At 37.6% G+C, this 14,488-nt stretch overlaps 21 non-coding genes across 21 annotated transcripts; all 21 read left to right on the plus strand.

Annotated features, from left to right (window-relative positions):
- Positions 1-4,982: 4,982 nt before the first annotated feature.
- On the plus strand, positions 4,983-5,076 carry trnai-uau (transfer RNA isoleucine (anticodon UAU)). Its single transcript has 2 exons — positions 4,983-5,020; positions 5,041-5,076. It is a non-coding gene; the product is annotated as a tRNA-Ile (tRNA).
- A 256-nt stretch (positions 5,077-5,332) lies between these two features.
- On the plus strand, positions 5,333-5,426 carry trnai-uau (transfer RNA isoleucine (anticodon UAU)). The gene is made up of 2 exons: positions 5,333-5,370; positions 5,391-5,426. It is a non-coding gene; the product is annotated as a tRNA-Ile (tRNA).
- A 270-nt stretch (positions 5,427-5,696) lies between these two features.
- On the plus strand, positions 5,697-5,790 carry trnai-uau (transfer RNA isoleucine (anticodon UAU)). Its single transcript has 2 exons — positions 5,697-5,734; positions 5,755-5,790. It is a non-coding gene; the product is annotated as a tRNA-Ile (tRNA).
- Positions 5,791-6,046: 256 nt separating this feature from the next.
- Positions 6,047-6,140, plus strand: trnai-uau (transfer RNA isoleucine (anticodon UAU)). Its single transcript has 2 exons — positions 6,047-6,084; positions 6,105-6,140. It is a non-coding gene; the product is annotated as a tRNA-Ile (tRNA).
- Positions 6,141-6,397: 257 nt separating this feature from the next.
- Positions 6,398-6,491, plus strand: trnai-uau (transfer RNA isoleucine (anticodon UAU)). The gene is made up of 2 exons: positions 6,398-6,435; positions 6,456-6,491. It is a non-coding gene; the product is annotated as a tRNA-Ile (tRNA).
- A 371-nt stretch (positions 6,492-6,862) lies between these two features.
- trnai-uau (transfer RNA isoleucine (anticodon UAU)) lies at positions 6,863-6,956 on the plus strand. The gene is made up of 2 exons: positions 6,863-6,900; positions 6,921-6,956. It is a non-coding gene; the product is annotated as a tRNA-Ile (tRNA).
- A 257-nt stretch (positions 6,957-7,213) lies between these two features.
- trnai-uau (transfer RNA isoleucine (anticodon UAU)) lies at positions 7,214-7,307 on the plus strand. Its single transcript has 2 exons — positions 7,214-7,251; positions 7,272-7,307. It is a non-coding gene; the product is annotated as a tRNA-Ile (tRNA).
- Positions 7,308-7,680: 373 nt separating this feature from the next.
- Positions 7,681-7,774, plus strand: trnai-uau (transfer RNA isoleucine (anticodon UAU)). The gene is made up of 2 exons: positions 7,681-7,718; positions 7,739-7,774. It is a non-coding gene; the product is annotated as a tRNA-Ile (tRNA).
- Positions 7,775-8,043: 269 nt separating this feature from the next.
- trnai-uau (transfer RNA isoleucine (anticodon UAU)) lies at positions 8,044-8,137 on the plus strand. Its single transcript has 2 exons — positions 8,044-8,081; positions 8,102-8,137. It is a non-coding gene; the product is annotated as a tRNA-Ile (tRNA).
- A 256-nt stretch (positions 8,138-8,393) lies between these two features.
- trnai-uau (transfer RNA isoleucine (anticodon UAU)) lies at positions 8,394-8,487 on the plus strand. Its single transcript has 2 exons — positions 8,394-8,431; positions 8,452-8,487. It is a non-coding gene; the product is annotated as a tRNA-Ile (tRNA).
- Positions 8,488-8,858: 371 nt separating this feature from the next.
- On the plus strand, positions 8,859-8,952 carry trnai-uau (transfer RNA isoleucine (anticodon UAU)). The gene is made up of 2 exons: positions 8,859-8,896; positions 8,917-8,952. It is a non-coding gene; the product is annotated as a tRNA-Ile (tRNA).
- Positions 8,953-9,573: 621 nt separating this feature from the next.
- Positions 9,574-9,667, plus strand: trnai-uau (transfer RNA isoleucine (anticodon UAU)). The gene is made up of 2 exons: positions 9,574-9,611; positions 9,632-9,667. It is a non-coding gene; the product is annotated as a tRNA-Ile (tRNA).
- A 256-nt stretch (positions 9,668-9,923) lies between these two features.
- On the plus strand, positions 9,924-10,017 carry trnai-uau (transfer RNA isoleucine (anticodon UAU)). The gene is made up of 2 exons: positions 9,924-9,961; positions 9,982-10,017. It is a non-coding gene; the product is annotated as a tRNA-Ile (tRNA).
- Positions 10,018-10,390: 373 nt separating this feature from the next.
- On the plus strand, positions 10,391-10,484 carry trnai-uau (transfer RNA isoleucine (anticodon UAU)). Its single transcript has 2 exons — positions 10,391-10,428; positions 10,449-10,484. It is a non-coding gene; the product is annotated as a tRNA-Ile (tRNA).
- A 256-nt stretch (positions 10,485-10,740) lies between these two features.
- trnai-uau (transfer RNA isoleucine (anticodon UAU)) lies at positions 10,741-10,834 on the plus strand. The gene is made up of 2 exons: positions 10,741-10,778; positions 10,799-10,834. It is a non-coding gene; the product is annotated as a tRNA-Ile (tRNA).
- Positions 10,835-11,091: 257 nt separating this feature from the next.
- Positions 11,092-11,185, plus strand: trnai-uau (transfer RNA isoleucine (anticodon UAU)). The gene is made up of 2 exons: positions 11,092-11,129; positions 11,150-11,185. It is a non-coding gene; the product is annotated as a tRNA-Ile (tRNA).
- Positions 11,186-11,921: 736 nt separating this feature from the next.
- Positions 11,922-12,015, plus strand: trnai-uau (transfer RNA isoleucine (anticodon UAU)). The gene is made up of 2 exons: positions 11,922-11,959; positions 11,980-12,015. It is a non-coding gene; the product is annotated as a tRNA-Ile (tRNA).
- A 373-nt stretch (positions 12,016-12,388) lies between these two features.
- On the plus strand, positions 12,389-12,482 carry trnai-uau (transfer RNA isoleucine (anticodon UAU)). Its single transcript has 2 exons — positions 12,389-12,426; positions 12,447-12,482. It is a non-coding gene; the product is annotated as a tRNA-Ile (tRNA).
- A 621-nt stretch (positions 12,483-13,103) lies between these two features.
- trnai-uau (transfer RNA isoleucine (anticodon UAU)) lies at positions 13,104-13,197 on the plus strand. Its single transcript has 2 exons — positions 13,104-13,141; positions 13,162-13,197. It is a non-coding gene; the product is annotated as a tRNA-Ile (tRNA).
- Positions 13,198-13,815: 618 nt separating this feature from the next.
- On the plus strand, positions 13,816-13,909 carry trnai-uau (transfer RNA isoleucine (anticodon UAU)). Its single transcript has 2 exons — positions 13,816-13,853; positions 13,874-13,909. It is a non-coding gene; the product is annotated as a tRNA-Ile (tRNA).
- Positions 13,910-14,166: 257 nt separating this feature from the next.
- On the plus strand, positions 14,167-14,260 carry trnai-uau (transfer RNA isoleucine (anticodon UAU)). Its single transcript has 2 exons — positions 14,167-14,204; positions 14,225-14,260. It is a non-coding gene; the product is annotated as a tRNA-Ile (tRNA).
- The last annotated feature ends 228 nt before the right edge of the window (positions 14,261-14,488 follow it).

Here is a 14,488-nt window from a genome sequence, read left to right on the forward strand (position 1 = left end):
CAAAGTACAATTCATCTGTGCTAGTTATTCGACAAAAAATAAATAAATAAATGTCTTCATAGTCTTTAATCAAAATCTGAAAATGTACTTCCCCTCTGGAATGGCCATCAGTTTTTGGCTTGGGTAGAACATCTCCTCCATCTGTCAGTCTGCTGCGAGCTTTGAAAACTAGCTGCTTTTCTAGATCCAATCAATTCCCAGAGGGAAAAACCAAGCCATACACTCTATTTTTCTCATTCAATATTCAATTTCACTTGGAAACTTGGTCTGGTTCACACAGACTAAAATAAAAAATAAAATAAAAAATAAATAAAAACAGTTGTTTTGTCTTTTAGCTAACATAGCATAATCAGATGCAGCTTTATTTTTAGTAACAGTAATACAGCATTTTCTCCATCATACAATGTTTTCAAATGAATTTCATGCCATTTATCAACCCAATCATCCAGCATTTATTATTGTGATATTCAAATATCGATCTAGCTTACTGCAGTGTCCATCAAATGTCACAAGTGCACAGAGTAACATTAGAAGATCATTTTCAACACAATCAAATGTATCTAATATGATAAACAGCACTGCTTTACCCCACATACATTTGACTGGAAGAAGCATCACCATACATATTATGTACATAATACTAATATGAATTAATATTGTTTTAATTGTATTACAGTTTTTTTCGATTGCTAAACGACAGTGGGCACAACTGGAGTCTCATGTGCAAAACTCGAACTACAGTCTGTACAGCAGCAGTTCATGTGGACCAAACTCTAGTTCGTTTTTCATTGCTTGAACACAGTTTTCAAAACTCTACACACTTATCCCATGACTTTAACCACAACCTGCACAACACTGTGGATTTACAGCACTTTGTTCAAATGCTAATACACTGCTGTCAAAACTGTGAACCACACATTCAAAACAGAATAGATTTCAGCCTTGTGACTTTTTAAACACTGCTGATTGCAATTTTGCAGGATTAGTCCTTCAATTATTTGTTCGAATTACAGTATGTACTTTTAGTTTCTACCTTTTTTTTCTCATTACTGTAATTCCGTAAATTACTAAAGACTATTGAAGCAAACTGCTCATTTTCATTTACCTTAAAGAACTGTTATGTTCTAAAAATTTTAATAAATAATGTGAAAGAATATCACTCTTTTCTTTGAAGAAAATATTACTTTGTATGAAGTCACTGAAATTGTTCAAACTGTAAAGATGAAAAGTTTGTATTTTCTGTGTTGGTGTTTAGTGTTTTTACTCTCAGTGTGTTCTGAGTGACAGTGTGTGTATCTCAGTGTGTGTGTGTGTGTGTGTGTGTGTGTGTGTGTAAGTGTGTGTGTTATCTCAGTGAGGGTTGTGTTAGTGTTTGGCTGCACTGAGCCTGTTTTGAGCCATGTGTTAACTGTTTAGCTCAGGGGACTGTTGGTAGTGCAGACTGTAGTTAGAGTTTTGCACATGTAGCTCCAGTTGTGCTCGCTGTCATTTAGCAATCGAAAAAAAACTGTAATTGGTTTGATATATATTGCTTTATGTCTTTGTGATATTGTGAAGCACTTTGGGCAATTGAAATTGCAGTAAAATGTGCTATATAAATGAATAAAGTTGAAGTTGAAGCTGAAGTTTTCAGGAGTTCTTTCTGCAGGTATGCCTTGAAAAAAAAAAAAAAAACTTAAGAGTCAACTGTTTATTATTTTGTTGTTGTATAAAGTTTGAGCACATGAACAGACTCAACAGAACAAATTCAGTCAATTATGAGAAAATATTTTCTACATGTTCAAGGCTTTGTATTAAATGTTTATTTTGATATGATTAAATACAGAATATTTGACATTAAATGCCCATACGCTGTGTCTTAAATTTGTAATGACATGAACATGAAGGTAATAATACATTGGTTAAAAGCATTAAAATCTTTTGTTGAATTGTTATTGAATGGTAGCAGAAATCTATAACATTATACATTTGAATTATTACAATTATATTAGTTAATACTTTAGTTAAATACTTTAGTTAATTTGTATATTTATATTTTTAAAATTATTAACTATTTTTAAATAATAAAAAACATATATATTTAACTGTGTTCCATAAGGTTAAAAACATCCTTTTCTTGACTATCTGTTTAAAAACAGTAAAGAATTGTTAAGGCCTTCATTTATAGAATGTACTCTATTCATGGAGTGTGCCATATGTAGAGCTGTAAGCAGGAGGCCATTTCATTGTCTGTGTGTGTGTGTGTGTGTGTGTGTGTGTGTGTGTGTGTGTATGTGTGTATGTGTGTGTGTGTGTGTGTGTGTGTGTGTATGTGTATGTGTATGTGTGTGTGTGTGTGTGTGTGTGTGTGTGTGTGTGTGTGTGTGTGTGTATGTGTGTGTGTGTGTGTGTGTTCGCACTTCTCTCCCTAAGGGTGATAGGATGCAGCAATGTGTCACAAGGAAGCAATCTGTCAGCTCGGATCAATACTTGTTCTTAGCTTCCCACCTGCATCGCAATGGTTCTATCAAAGCCCTTCAACAACAAGACCGACGCACATTCTTAATTTAACACTAGCAAAGAAAGTGATTTATCTCATATCCCACCTGAATTTTTCCCATTAACTCAAAATGGAATACACCATATTTCATTTGAAATAACAGCAGCATGTGTATAGCAGATCTCATCATTTGTTTACTGATATAATTAAATGATGCATGAAACTGTGCTGTGACTCTTACACTGACCTAATGCCTGCCTACAATTCATTAATTGTCTAATTTCTTCCATTCTCTTTCAACCAATTATATTATGCAAATATGATCTCTTGAAGCACTGAACTGTATGTTATATTAATATAGTTTGTCTTAATCCACACCAGGACTGTGTAGTAATCATCATGGTGATTTGTATTGTAATCCAATAATTTAAACAACACAGTCTTGTTTGTAAACTTGTTATCACTGAGGATGCATCTGTCTCGATCCATCCAGACAGTTTTATGACTCAAATAACTGAGGCAACTGTTGTTTGGCTTTTTTCATTGTCCTCAGCAGACCCCAGTGTGTCACTGAAACATTTTGAGTGACATGTAAACAGCTGCTTGAATCTACCATTTTCAATTTCGGAAGCAAAAAATTCTGCATGAAATCACAGTCAAGTGGGAAATCGCAACATTAAGTTTGACGGAGAGAGCCCTTGAAGCCAACATCAAATCAAAACGGACCCTTTTAGATAACCTTAGCCAAAAGCCAAATACAGTTTACTGTATGCACTGTTTCACCATCCAATCAAATCCCAATGGATAAAATCAAGTCCCGCCCAAGATTCGATCCACTTGGAAAAAAACTGCTGTAAAGTGTTTTGCAAGCATTAACTTTACATGAGAAATGGACAAGGGACATGGTCTGTGAACTAAATTGGATATATGTGTTCAACGTGACCTGAAGAGTTCAGGTTTATCCAACAATGTTTATCCATCGATATCTGTGTGCAGCGTGATGTATTGGGGGTTCATATGTGTCGTACCAAGAGCTGCCAGAGCAGGGCGGTTAAATACATGAATGGTCTTCTTGCAAAGTTTTACTAACTTGCTTTTAATTTTATTTGCTGTATGTCCATGAGTGTGTGCCACACACAGTGTGTAACATTTAGCACATGATTTTATCAACAAATTATGAATGAGTAATACTACAGCATAATCAATTCATAAGAAAAGTAAAACAGAAAATGTTGTAATACACAGTTTCAAAGTTGGAAGGCACAAGCAGAAATATAGGCGAAAAAGAACAACAACAACTTTGATTTATATGTGTTGGAAGATTGATTCTGGAAATACAACATTTGAGGAGCTCTTCTCAGAAGTCAATTCTCTACCAAAGCCACAGAACAACACGGCTTGAGCTAAATTGTTTCTTAAAGGGGCAGTTCACAGCTGGCAAAATGGACTTTCAATAAAACTTGGCTGCTTGTGTGGTGTAAATGAAAAAAAAAAGTAAATAAATAAATAAATCGGTGAGAGAACAGAGAAAATGGGCTTTTTTTGCCAAATGGGTAGGAAAAACTTAAATACCCATAATGCACTGAGCATGTACATGTCCAAGATAACTCCCATTCTGTTTCTCAGTTTAAAAATTAAAAGGGAAAAAGTAAAATGGACTTGCATTCTCGTGGAGACCGGTCTTGCCAGGCTACCTTGAAAGAACCCGAAAGGACACAGAGCACATCTTTGTGAGAATTGATTGTTGTTCAACTGACCATTTTTAACACTTAAATCCCAAAGGAAGACAAAAATGAAGATAGTATAACACAAGGTTTATTAGATAAATCTAAATAGACAGCCAACACTTGAGCATGTAACCGTGAACAAAAACAATACTGGACCAAGAACAGAACACAGACAGGAACTTAAATACACAGTGATGACATTCAGACCGAATGCAATGAAAAGTCTAATTATGTCATTAATGACTCTCATGTCGATCCAAATCCGTAAGACCTTCGTTCATCTTCGGAACAGTTTAAGATATTTTAGATTTAGTCTGAGAGCTTTCTGTCCCTCCATTGAAAATGTATGTTTGGTAGACTGTCCATGTGCAGAAAGGTAATAAAAACATCATCAGAGTAGTCCATGTGACATCAGTGGGTTAGTTAGAAGTTTTTGAAGCATTTGAATTACATTTTGGTCGAAAAATAACAAAAACTACGACTTTATTCAGCATTGTCTTCTCTTCCGGAATCCATTCCATAGAATTGAAAGCAAATGACAATATAGTAGCAAAAGTGTTCAAAGATCGGCTGAACATTTCTTTTATATCATTAATTAGAAGAATGATTAGGGAATGGTGCAAAAGACCTTTGAAACATTGGATGACTATCTTACAGAAGTAGAATATTCAAGGACTAACTTTAAAAGATTGTTATTACAAAGAATCAACATCATGGTTATAGCGCTAGTAGGTACGATGCCCACATGGTTGTTGGTATTTGACTTTGATTCAGAAGCTCCAGTGGCGCAATCGGTCAGCGCGCGGTACTTATAAGGCAGTACGTAGCAGAGCAATGCCGAGGTTGTGAGTTCGAGCCTCACCTGGAGCATGGTTTTAGAAAGCAAATGACAATATAGTAGCAAAAGTGTTCAAAGATCGGCTGAACATTGCTTTGATGTCATTAATTAGAAGAATGATTAGGGAATGGTGCAAAAGACCTTTTTAACATGGGATGTCTATCTTAAAGTAGTAAAATATTCAAGGACTAACTTGAAATATTTTTTTGACACAGAATCAACATCATGATTATAGCGCTAGTAGGTACGATGCCCACATGGTTGTTGGTATTTGACTTTGATTCAGAAGCTCCAGTGGCGCAATCGGTCAGCGCGCGGTACTTATAAGGCAGTACGTAGCAGAGCAATGCCGAGGTTGTGAGTTCGAGCCTCACCTGGAGCATGGTTTTAGAAAGCAAATGACAATATAGTAGCAAAAGTGTTCAAAGACTGACTTGAAAAATCGGCTGAACATTGCTTTGATGTCATTAATTAGAAGAATGATTAGGGAATGGTGCAAAAGACCTTTGAAACATTGGATGTCTATCTTAAAGAAGTAGAATATTCAAGGACTAACTTTAAAAGATTGTTATTACAAAGAATCAACATCATGGTTATAGCGCTAGTAGGTACGATGCCCACATGGTTGTTGGTATTTGACTTTGTTTCAGAAGCTCCAGTGGCGCAATCGGTCAGCGCGCGGTACTTATAAAGCAGTACGTAGCAGAGCAATGCTGAGGTTGTGAGTTCGAGCCTCACCTGGAGCATGGTTTTAGAAAGCAAATGACAATATAGTAGCAAAAGTGTTTAAAGATCGGCTGAACATTGCTTTGATGTCATTAATTAGAAGAATGATTAGGAAATGGTGAAAAAGACCTTTTTAACATTGGATTACTATCTTAAAGTAGTAAAATATTCAAGGACTATCTTGAAACATTTTTTTGACACAGAATCAACATCATGATTATAGCGCTAGTAGGTACGATGCCCACATGGTTGTTGGTATTTGACTTTGTTTCAGAAGCTCCAGTGGCGCAATCGGTCAGCGCGCGGTACTTATAAGGCAGTACGTAGCAGAGCAATGCCGAGGTTGTGAGTTCGAGCCTCACCTGGAGCATGGTTTTAGAAAGCAAATGACAATATAGTAGCAAAACTGTTCAAAGATCGGCTGAACATTGCTTTGATGTCATTAATTAGAAGAATGATTAGGGAATGGTGCAAAAGACCTTTTTAACATTGGATGACTATCTTAAAGAAGTAGAATATTCAAGGACTAACTTTAAAAGATTGTTATTACAAAGAATTAACATCAGGATTATAGCGCTAGTAGGTACGATGCCCACATGGTTGTTGGTATTTGACTTTGTTTCAGAAGCTCCAGTGGCGCAATCGGTCAGCGCGCGGTACTTATAAGGCAGTACGTAGCAGAGCAATGCCGAGGTTGTGAGTTCGAGCCTCACCTGGAGCATGGTTTTAGAAAGCAAATGTCAATATAGTAGCAAAAGTGTTCAAGGTCTAAATAATAAAAAAAAAAATCGGTTGAATGTTGTGTGTCTGTTATTAATTAAGAAGAATTCTCAGAGAATCGTGCAAAAGACCTGTCTAACAGTGCATGATTATCGTTAATTAACAGACAGTTCAAGGTATAATGGATAGCCCAGCATTGTATTGAATATGAATCTTCAATTGAGGTACATAATAGGTAGAATTTGTGCCAATTATTTGTCAAGAGAGGATTACAGGTAGGGACTGGTGTAATCAAGCTTAGACTTGTTTTAAAATTGTCCATTTTGGTTCGCTTCCGCAAATGGTATTTGATAATGTAGCTTTCATTCAGTAGCTCCAGTGGCGCAATCGGTCAGCGCGCGGTACTTATAAGGCAGTACATAGCAGAGCAATGCCGAGGTTGTGAGTTCGAGCCTCACCTGGAGCATGGTTTTAGAAAGCAAATGACAATATAGTAGCAAAAGTGTTCAAAGATCGGCTGAACATTGCTTTGATGTCAGTAATTAGAAGAATGATTAGGGAATGGTGCAAAAGACCTTTTTAACATGGGATGTCTATCTTAAAGAAGTAGAATATTCAAGGACTAACTTTAAAAGATTGTTATTACAAAGAATCAACATCATGATTATAGCGCTAGTAGGTACGATGCCCACATGGTTGTTGGTATTTGACTTTGTTTCAGAAGCTCCAGTGGCGCAATCGGTCAGCGCGCGGTACTTATAAGGCAGTACGTAGCAGAGCAATGCCGAGGTTGTGAGTTCGAGCCTCACCTGGAGCATGGTTTTAGAAAGCAAATGACAATATAGTAGCAAAAGTGTTCAAGGTCTAAATAATAAAAAAAAAAAAATCGGTTGAATGTTGTGTGTCTGTTATTAATTAAGAAGAATTCTCAGAGAATCATGCAAAAGACCTGTCTAACAGTGCTTGATTATCGTTAATTAACAGACAGTTCAAGGTATAATGGATAGCCCAGCATTGTATTGAATATGAATCTTCAATTGAGGTACATAATAGGTAGAATTTGTGCCAATTATTTGTCAAGAGAGGATTACAGGTAGGGACTGGTGTAATCAAGCTTAGACTTGTTTTAAAATTGTCCATTTTGGTTCGCTTCCCCAAATGGTATTTGATAATGTAGCTTTGCTTCAGTAGCTCCAGTGGCGCAATCGGTCAGTGCGCGGTACTTATAAGGCAGTACGTAGCAGAGCAATGCCGAGGTTGTGAGTTCGAGCCTCACCTGGAGCATGGTTTTAGAAAGCAAATGACAATATAGTAGCAAAAGTGTTCAAAGACTGACTTGAAAAATCGGCTGAACATTGCTTTGATGTCATTAATTAGAAGAATGATTAGGGAATGGTGCAAAAGACCTTTTTAACATGGGATGACTATCTTAAAGTAGTAAAATATTCAAGGACTAACTTGAAATATTTTTTTGACACAGAATCAACATCATGATTATAGCGCTAGTAGGTACGATGCCCACATGGTTGTTGGTATTTGACTTTGTTTCAGAAGCTCCAGTGGCGCAATCGGTCAGCGCGCGGTACTTATAAGGCAGTACGTAGCAGAGCAATGCCGAGGTTGTGAGTTCGAGCCTCACCTGTAGCATGGTTTTAGAAAGCAAATGACAATATAGTAGCAAAACTGTTCAAAGATCGGCTGAACATTGCTTTGATGTCATTAATTAGAAGAATGATTAAGGAATGGTGCAAAAGACCTTTGAAACATTGGATTACTATCTTAAAGTAGTAAAATATTCAAGGACTAACTTGAAACATTTTTTTGACACAGAATCAACATCATGATTATAGCGCTAGTAGGTACGATGCCCACATGGTTGTTGGTATTTGACTTTGTTTCAGAAGCTCCAGTGGCGCAATCGGTCAGCGCGCGGTACTTATAAGGCAGTACGTAGCAGAGCAATGCCGAGGTTGTGAGTTCGAGCCTCACCTGGAGCATGGTTTTAGAAAGCAAATGACAATATAGTAGCAAAAGTGTTCAAGGTCTAAATAAAAAAAAAAAAAATCGGTTGAATGTTGTGTGTCTGTTATTAATTAAGAAGAATTCTCAGAGAATCATGCAAAAGACCTGTCTAACAGTGCATGATTATCGTTAATTAACAGACAGTTCAAGGTATAATGGATAGCCCAGCATTGTATTGAATATGAATCTTCAATTGAGGTACATAATAGGTAGAATTTGTGCCAATTATTTGTCAAGAGAGGATTACAGGTAGGGACTGGTGTAATCAAGCTTAGACTTGTTTTAAAATTGTCCATTTTGGTTCGCTTCCCCAAATGGTATTTGATAATGTAGCTTTGCTTCAGAAGCTCCAGTGGCGCAATCGGTCAGCGCGCGGTACTTATAAGGCAGTACGTAGCAGAGCAATGCCGAGGTTGTGAGTTCGAGCCTCACCTGGAGCATGGTTTTAGAAAGCAAATGACAATATAGTAGCAAAAGTGTTCAAAGATCGGCTGAACATTGCTTTGATGTCAGTAATTAGAAGAATGATTAGGGAATGGTGCAAAACACCTTTTTAACATGGGATGACTATCTTACAGAAGTAGAATATTCAAGGACTAACTTTAAAAGATTGTTATTACAAAGAATTAACATCAGGATTATAGCGCTAGTAGGTACGATGCCCACATGGTTGTTGGTATTTGTCTTTGTTTCAGAAGCTCCAGTGGCGCAATCGGTCAGCGCGCGGTACTTATAAGGCAGTACGTAGCAGAGCAATGCCGAGGTTGTGAGTTTGAGCCTCATCTGGAGCATGGTTTTAGAAAGCAAATGACAATATAGTAGCAAAAGTGTTCAAAGACTGACTTGAAAAATCGGCTGAACATTGCTTTGATGTCATTAATTAGAAGAATGATTAGGGAATGGTGCAAAAGACCTTTTTAACATGGGATGACTATCTTAAAGTAGTAAAATATTCAAGGACTAACTTTAAAAGATTGTTATTACAAAGAATTAACATCATGATTATAGCGCTAGTAGGTACGATGCCCACATGGTTGTTGGTATTTGACTTTGTTTCAGAAGCTCCAGTGGCGCAATCGGTCAGCGCGCGGTACTTATAAGGCAGTACGTAGCAGAGCAATGCCGAGGTTGTGAGTTCGAGCCTCACCTGTAGCATGGTTTTAGAAAGCAAATGACAATATAGTAGCAAAACTGTTCAAAGATCGGCTGAACATTGCTTTGATGTCATTAATTAGAAGAATGATTAAGGAATGGTGCAAAAGACCTTTGAAACATTGGATTACTATCTTAAAGTAGTAAAATATTCAAGGACTAACTTGAAACATTTTTTTGACACAGAATCAACATCATGATTATAGCGCTAGTAGGTACGATGCCCACATGGTTGTTGGTATTTGACTGTGTTTCAGAAGCTCCAGTGGCGCAATCGGTCAGCGCGCGGTACTTATAAGGCAGTACGTAGCAGAGCAATGCCGAGGTTGTGAGTTCGAGCCTCACCTGGAGCATGGTTTTAGAAAGCAAATGACAATATAGTAGCAAAAGTGTTCAAGGTCTAAATAATAAAAAAAAAAAAATCGGTTGAATGTTGTGTGTCTGTTATTAATTAAGAAGAATTCTCAGAGAATCATGCAAAAGACCTGTCTAACAGTGCATGATTATCGTTAATTAACAGACAGTTCAAGGTATAATGGATAGCCCAGCATTGTATTGAATATGAATCATCAATTGAGGTACATAATAGGTAGAATTTGTGCCAATTATTTGTCAAGAGAGGAATACAGGTAGGGACTGGTGTAATCAAGCTTAGACTTGTTTTAAAATTGTCCATTTTGGTTCGCTTCCCCAAATGGTATTTGATAATGTAGCTTTGCTTCAGAAGCTCCAGTGGCGCAATCGGTCAGCGCGCGGTACTTATAAGGCAGTACGTAGCAGAGCAATGCCGAGGTTGTGAGTTCGAGCCTCACCTGGAGCATGGTTTTAGAAAGCAAATGACAATATAGTAGCAAAAGTGTTCAAAGATCGGCTGAACATTGCTTTGATGTCAGTAATTAGAAGAATGATTAGGGAATGGTGCAAAACACCTTTTTAACATGGGATGACTATCTTAAAGTAGTAAAATATTCAAGGACTAACTTGAAATATTTTTTTGACACAGAATCAACATCAGGATTATAGCGCTAGTAGGTACGATGCCCACATGGTTGTTGGTATTTGACTTTGTTTCAGAAGCTCCAGTGGCGCAATCGGTCAGCGCGCGGTACTTATAAGGCAGTACGTAGCAGAGCAATGCCGAGGTTGTGAGTTCGAGCCTCACCTGGAGCATGGTTTTAGAAAGCAAATGACAATATAGTAGCAAAAGTGTTCAAAGATCGGCTGAACATTGCTTTGATGTCAGTAATTAGAAGAATGATTAGGGAATGGTGCAAAAGACCTTTTAAACTTTGGAGGACTATCTTAAAGAAGTAGAATATTCAAGGACTAACTTTAAAAGATTGTTATTACAAAGAATCAACATCATGATTATAGCGCTAGTAGGTACGATGCCCACATGGTTGTTGGTATTTGACTTTGTTTCAGAAGCTCCAGTGGCGCAATCGGTCAGCGCGCGGTACTTATAAGGCAGTACGTAGCAGAGCAATGCCGAGGTTGTGAGTTCGAGCCTCACCTGGAGCATGGTTTTAGAAAGCAAATGACAATATAGTAGCAAAAGTGTTCAAAGACTGACTTGAAAAATCGGCTGAACATTGCTTTGATGTCATTAATTAGAAGAATGATTAGGGAATGGTGCAAAAGACCTTTTTAACATGGGATGACTATCTTAAAGTAGTAAAATATTCAAGGACTAACTTGAAATATTTTTTTGACACAGAATCAACATCATGATTATAGCGCTAGTAGGTACGATGCCGACATGGTTGTTGGTATTTGACTTTGTTTCAGAAGCTCCAGTGGCGCAATCGGTCAGCGCGGTACTTATAAGGCAGTACGTAGCAGAGCAATGCCGAGGTTGTGAGTTCGAGCCTCACCTGGAGCATGGTTTTAGAAAGCAAATGACAATATAGTAGCAAAAGTGTTCAAGGTCTAAATAATAAAAAAAAAAAAAAATCGGTTGAATGTTGTGTGTCTGTTATTAATTAAGAAGAATTCTCAGAGAATCATGCAAAAGACCTGTCTAACAGTGCATGATTATCGTTAATTAACAGACAGTTCAAGGTATAATGGATAGCCCAGCATTGTATTGAATATGAATCTTCAATTGAGGTACATAATAGGTAGAATTTGTGCCAATTATTTGTCAAGAGAGGATTACAGGTAGGGACTGGTGTAATCAAGCTTAGACTTGTTTTAAAATTGTCCATTTTGGTTCGCTTCCCCAAATGGTATTTGATAATGTAGCTTTCATTCAGTAGCTCCAGTGGCGCAATCGGTCAGCGCGCGATACTTATAAGGCAGTACATAGCAGAGCAATGCCGAGGTTGTGAGTTCGAGCCTCACCTGGAGCATGGTTTTAGAAAGCAAATGACAATATAGTAGCAAAAGTGTTCAAGGTCTAAATAATAAAAAAAAAAAAATCGGTTGAATGTTGTGTGTCTGTTATTAATTAAGAAGAATTCTCAGAGAATCATGCAAAAGACCTGTCTAACAGTGCATGATTATCGTTAATTAACAGACAGTTCAAGGTATAATGGATAGCCCAGCATTGTATTGAATATGAATCTTCAATTGAGGTACATAATAGGTAGAATTTGTGCCAATTATTTGTCAAGAGAGGATTACAGGTAGGGACTGGTGTAATCAAGCTTAGACTTGTTTTAAAATTGTCCATTTTGGTTCGCTTCCCCAAATGGTATTTGATAATGTAGCTTTCATTCAGTAGCTCCAGTGGCGCAATCGGTCAGCGCGCGGTACTTATAAGGCAGTACGTAGCAGAGCAATGCCGAGGTTGTGAGTTCGAGCCTCACCTGGAGCATGGTTTTAGAAAGCAAATGACAATATAGTAGCAAAAGTGATCAAAGATCTGCTGAACATTGCTTTGATGTCAGTAATTAGAAGAATGATTAGGGAATGGTGCAAAAGACCTTTGAAACATTGGATGACTATCTTACAGAAGTATAATATTCAAGGACTAACTTTAAAAGATTGTTATTACAAAGAATTAACATCAGGATTATAGCGCTAGTAGGTACGATGCCCACATGGTTGTTGGTATTTGTCTTTGTTTCAGAAGCTCCAGTGGCGCAATCGGTCAGCGCGCGGTACTTATAAGGCAGTACGTAGCAGAGCAATGCCGAGGTTGTGAGTTTGAGCCTCATCTGGAGCATGGTTTTAGAAAGCAAATGACAATATAGTAGCAAAAGTGTTCAAAGACTGACTTGAAAAATCGGCTGAACATTGCTTTGATGTCATTAATTAGAAGAATGATTAGGGAATGGTGCAAAAGACCTTTTTAACATGGGATGTCTATCTTAAAGAAGTAGAATATTCAAGGACTAACTTTAAAAGATTGTTATTACAAAGAATCAACATCATGATTATAGCGCTAGTAGGTACGATGCCCACATGGTTGTTGGTATTTGACTTTGTTTCAGAAGCTCCAGTGGCGCAATCGGTCAGCGCGCGGTACTTATAAGGCAGTACGTAGCAGAGCAACGCCGAGGTTGTGAGTTCGAGCCTCACCTGGAGCATGGTTTTAGAAAGCAAATGACAATATAGTAGCAAAAGTGTTCAAAGATCGGCTGAACATTGCTTTGATGTCATTAATTAGAAGAATGATTAGGGAATGGTGCAAAAGACCTTTTTAACATGGGATGACTATCTTAAAGTAGTAAAATATTCAAGGACTAACTTGAAATATTTTTTTGACACAGAATCAACATCATGATTATAGCGCTAGTAGGTACGATGCCCACATGGTTGTTGGTATTTGACTTTGTTTCAGAAGCTCCAGTGGCGCAATCGGTCAGCGCGGTACTTATAAGGCAGTACGTAGCAGAGCAATGCCGAGGTTGTGAGTTCGAGCCTCACCTGGAGCATGGTTTTAGAAAGCAAATGACAATATAGTAGCAAAAGTGTTCAAAGACTGACTTGAAAAATCGGCTGAACATTGCTTTGATGTCATTAAATAGAAGAATGATTAGGGAATGGTGCAAAAGACCTTTTTAACATGGGATGTCTATCTTAAAGAAGTAGAATATTCAAGGACTAACTTTAAAAGATTGTTATTACAAAGAATCAACATCATGATTATAGCGCTAGTAGGTACGATGCCCACATGGTTGTTGGTATTTGACTTTGTTTCAGAAGCTCCAGTGGCGCAATCGGTCAGCGCGCGGTACTTATAAGGCAGTACGTAGCAGAGCAATGCCGAGGTTGTGAGTTCGAGCCTCACCTGGAGCATGGTTTTAGAAAGCAAATGACAATATAGTAGCAAAAGTGTTCAAAGATCGGCTGAACATTGCTTTGATGTCAGTAATTAGAAGAATGATTAGGGAATGGTGCAAAAGACCTTTTAAACTTTGGAGGACTATCTTAAAGAAGTAGAATATTCAAGGACTAACTTTAAAAGATTGTTATTACAAAGAATCAACATCATGATTATAGCGCTAGTAGGTACGATGCCCACATGGTTGTTGGTATTTGACTTTGTTTCAGAAGCTCCAGTGGCGCAATCGGTCAGCGCGCGGTACTTATAAGGCAGTACGTAGCAGAGCAATGCCGAGGTTGTGAGTTCGAGCCTCACCTGGAGCATGGTTTTAGAAAGCAAATGACAATATAGTAGCAAAAGTGTTCAAAGACTGACTTGAAAAATCGGCTGAACATTGCTTTGATGTCATTAATTAGAAGAATGATTAGGGAATGGTGCAAAAGACCTTTTTAACATGGGATGACTATCTTAAAGTAGTAAAATATTCAAGGACTAACTTGAAATATTTTTTTGACACAGAATCAACATCATGATTATAGCGCTAGTAGGTA

This window comes from Chanodichthys erythropterus, chromosome 20 (genome assembly GCF_024489055.1).
Source record: "Chanodichthys erythropterus isolate Z2021 chromosome 20, ASM2448905v1, whole genome shotgun sequence".
NCBI lineage: Eukaryota > Metazoa > Chordata > Actinopteri > Cypriniformes > Xenocyprididae > Chanodichthys > Chanodichthys erythropterus.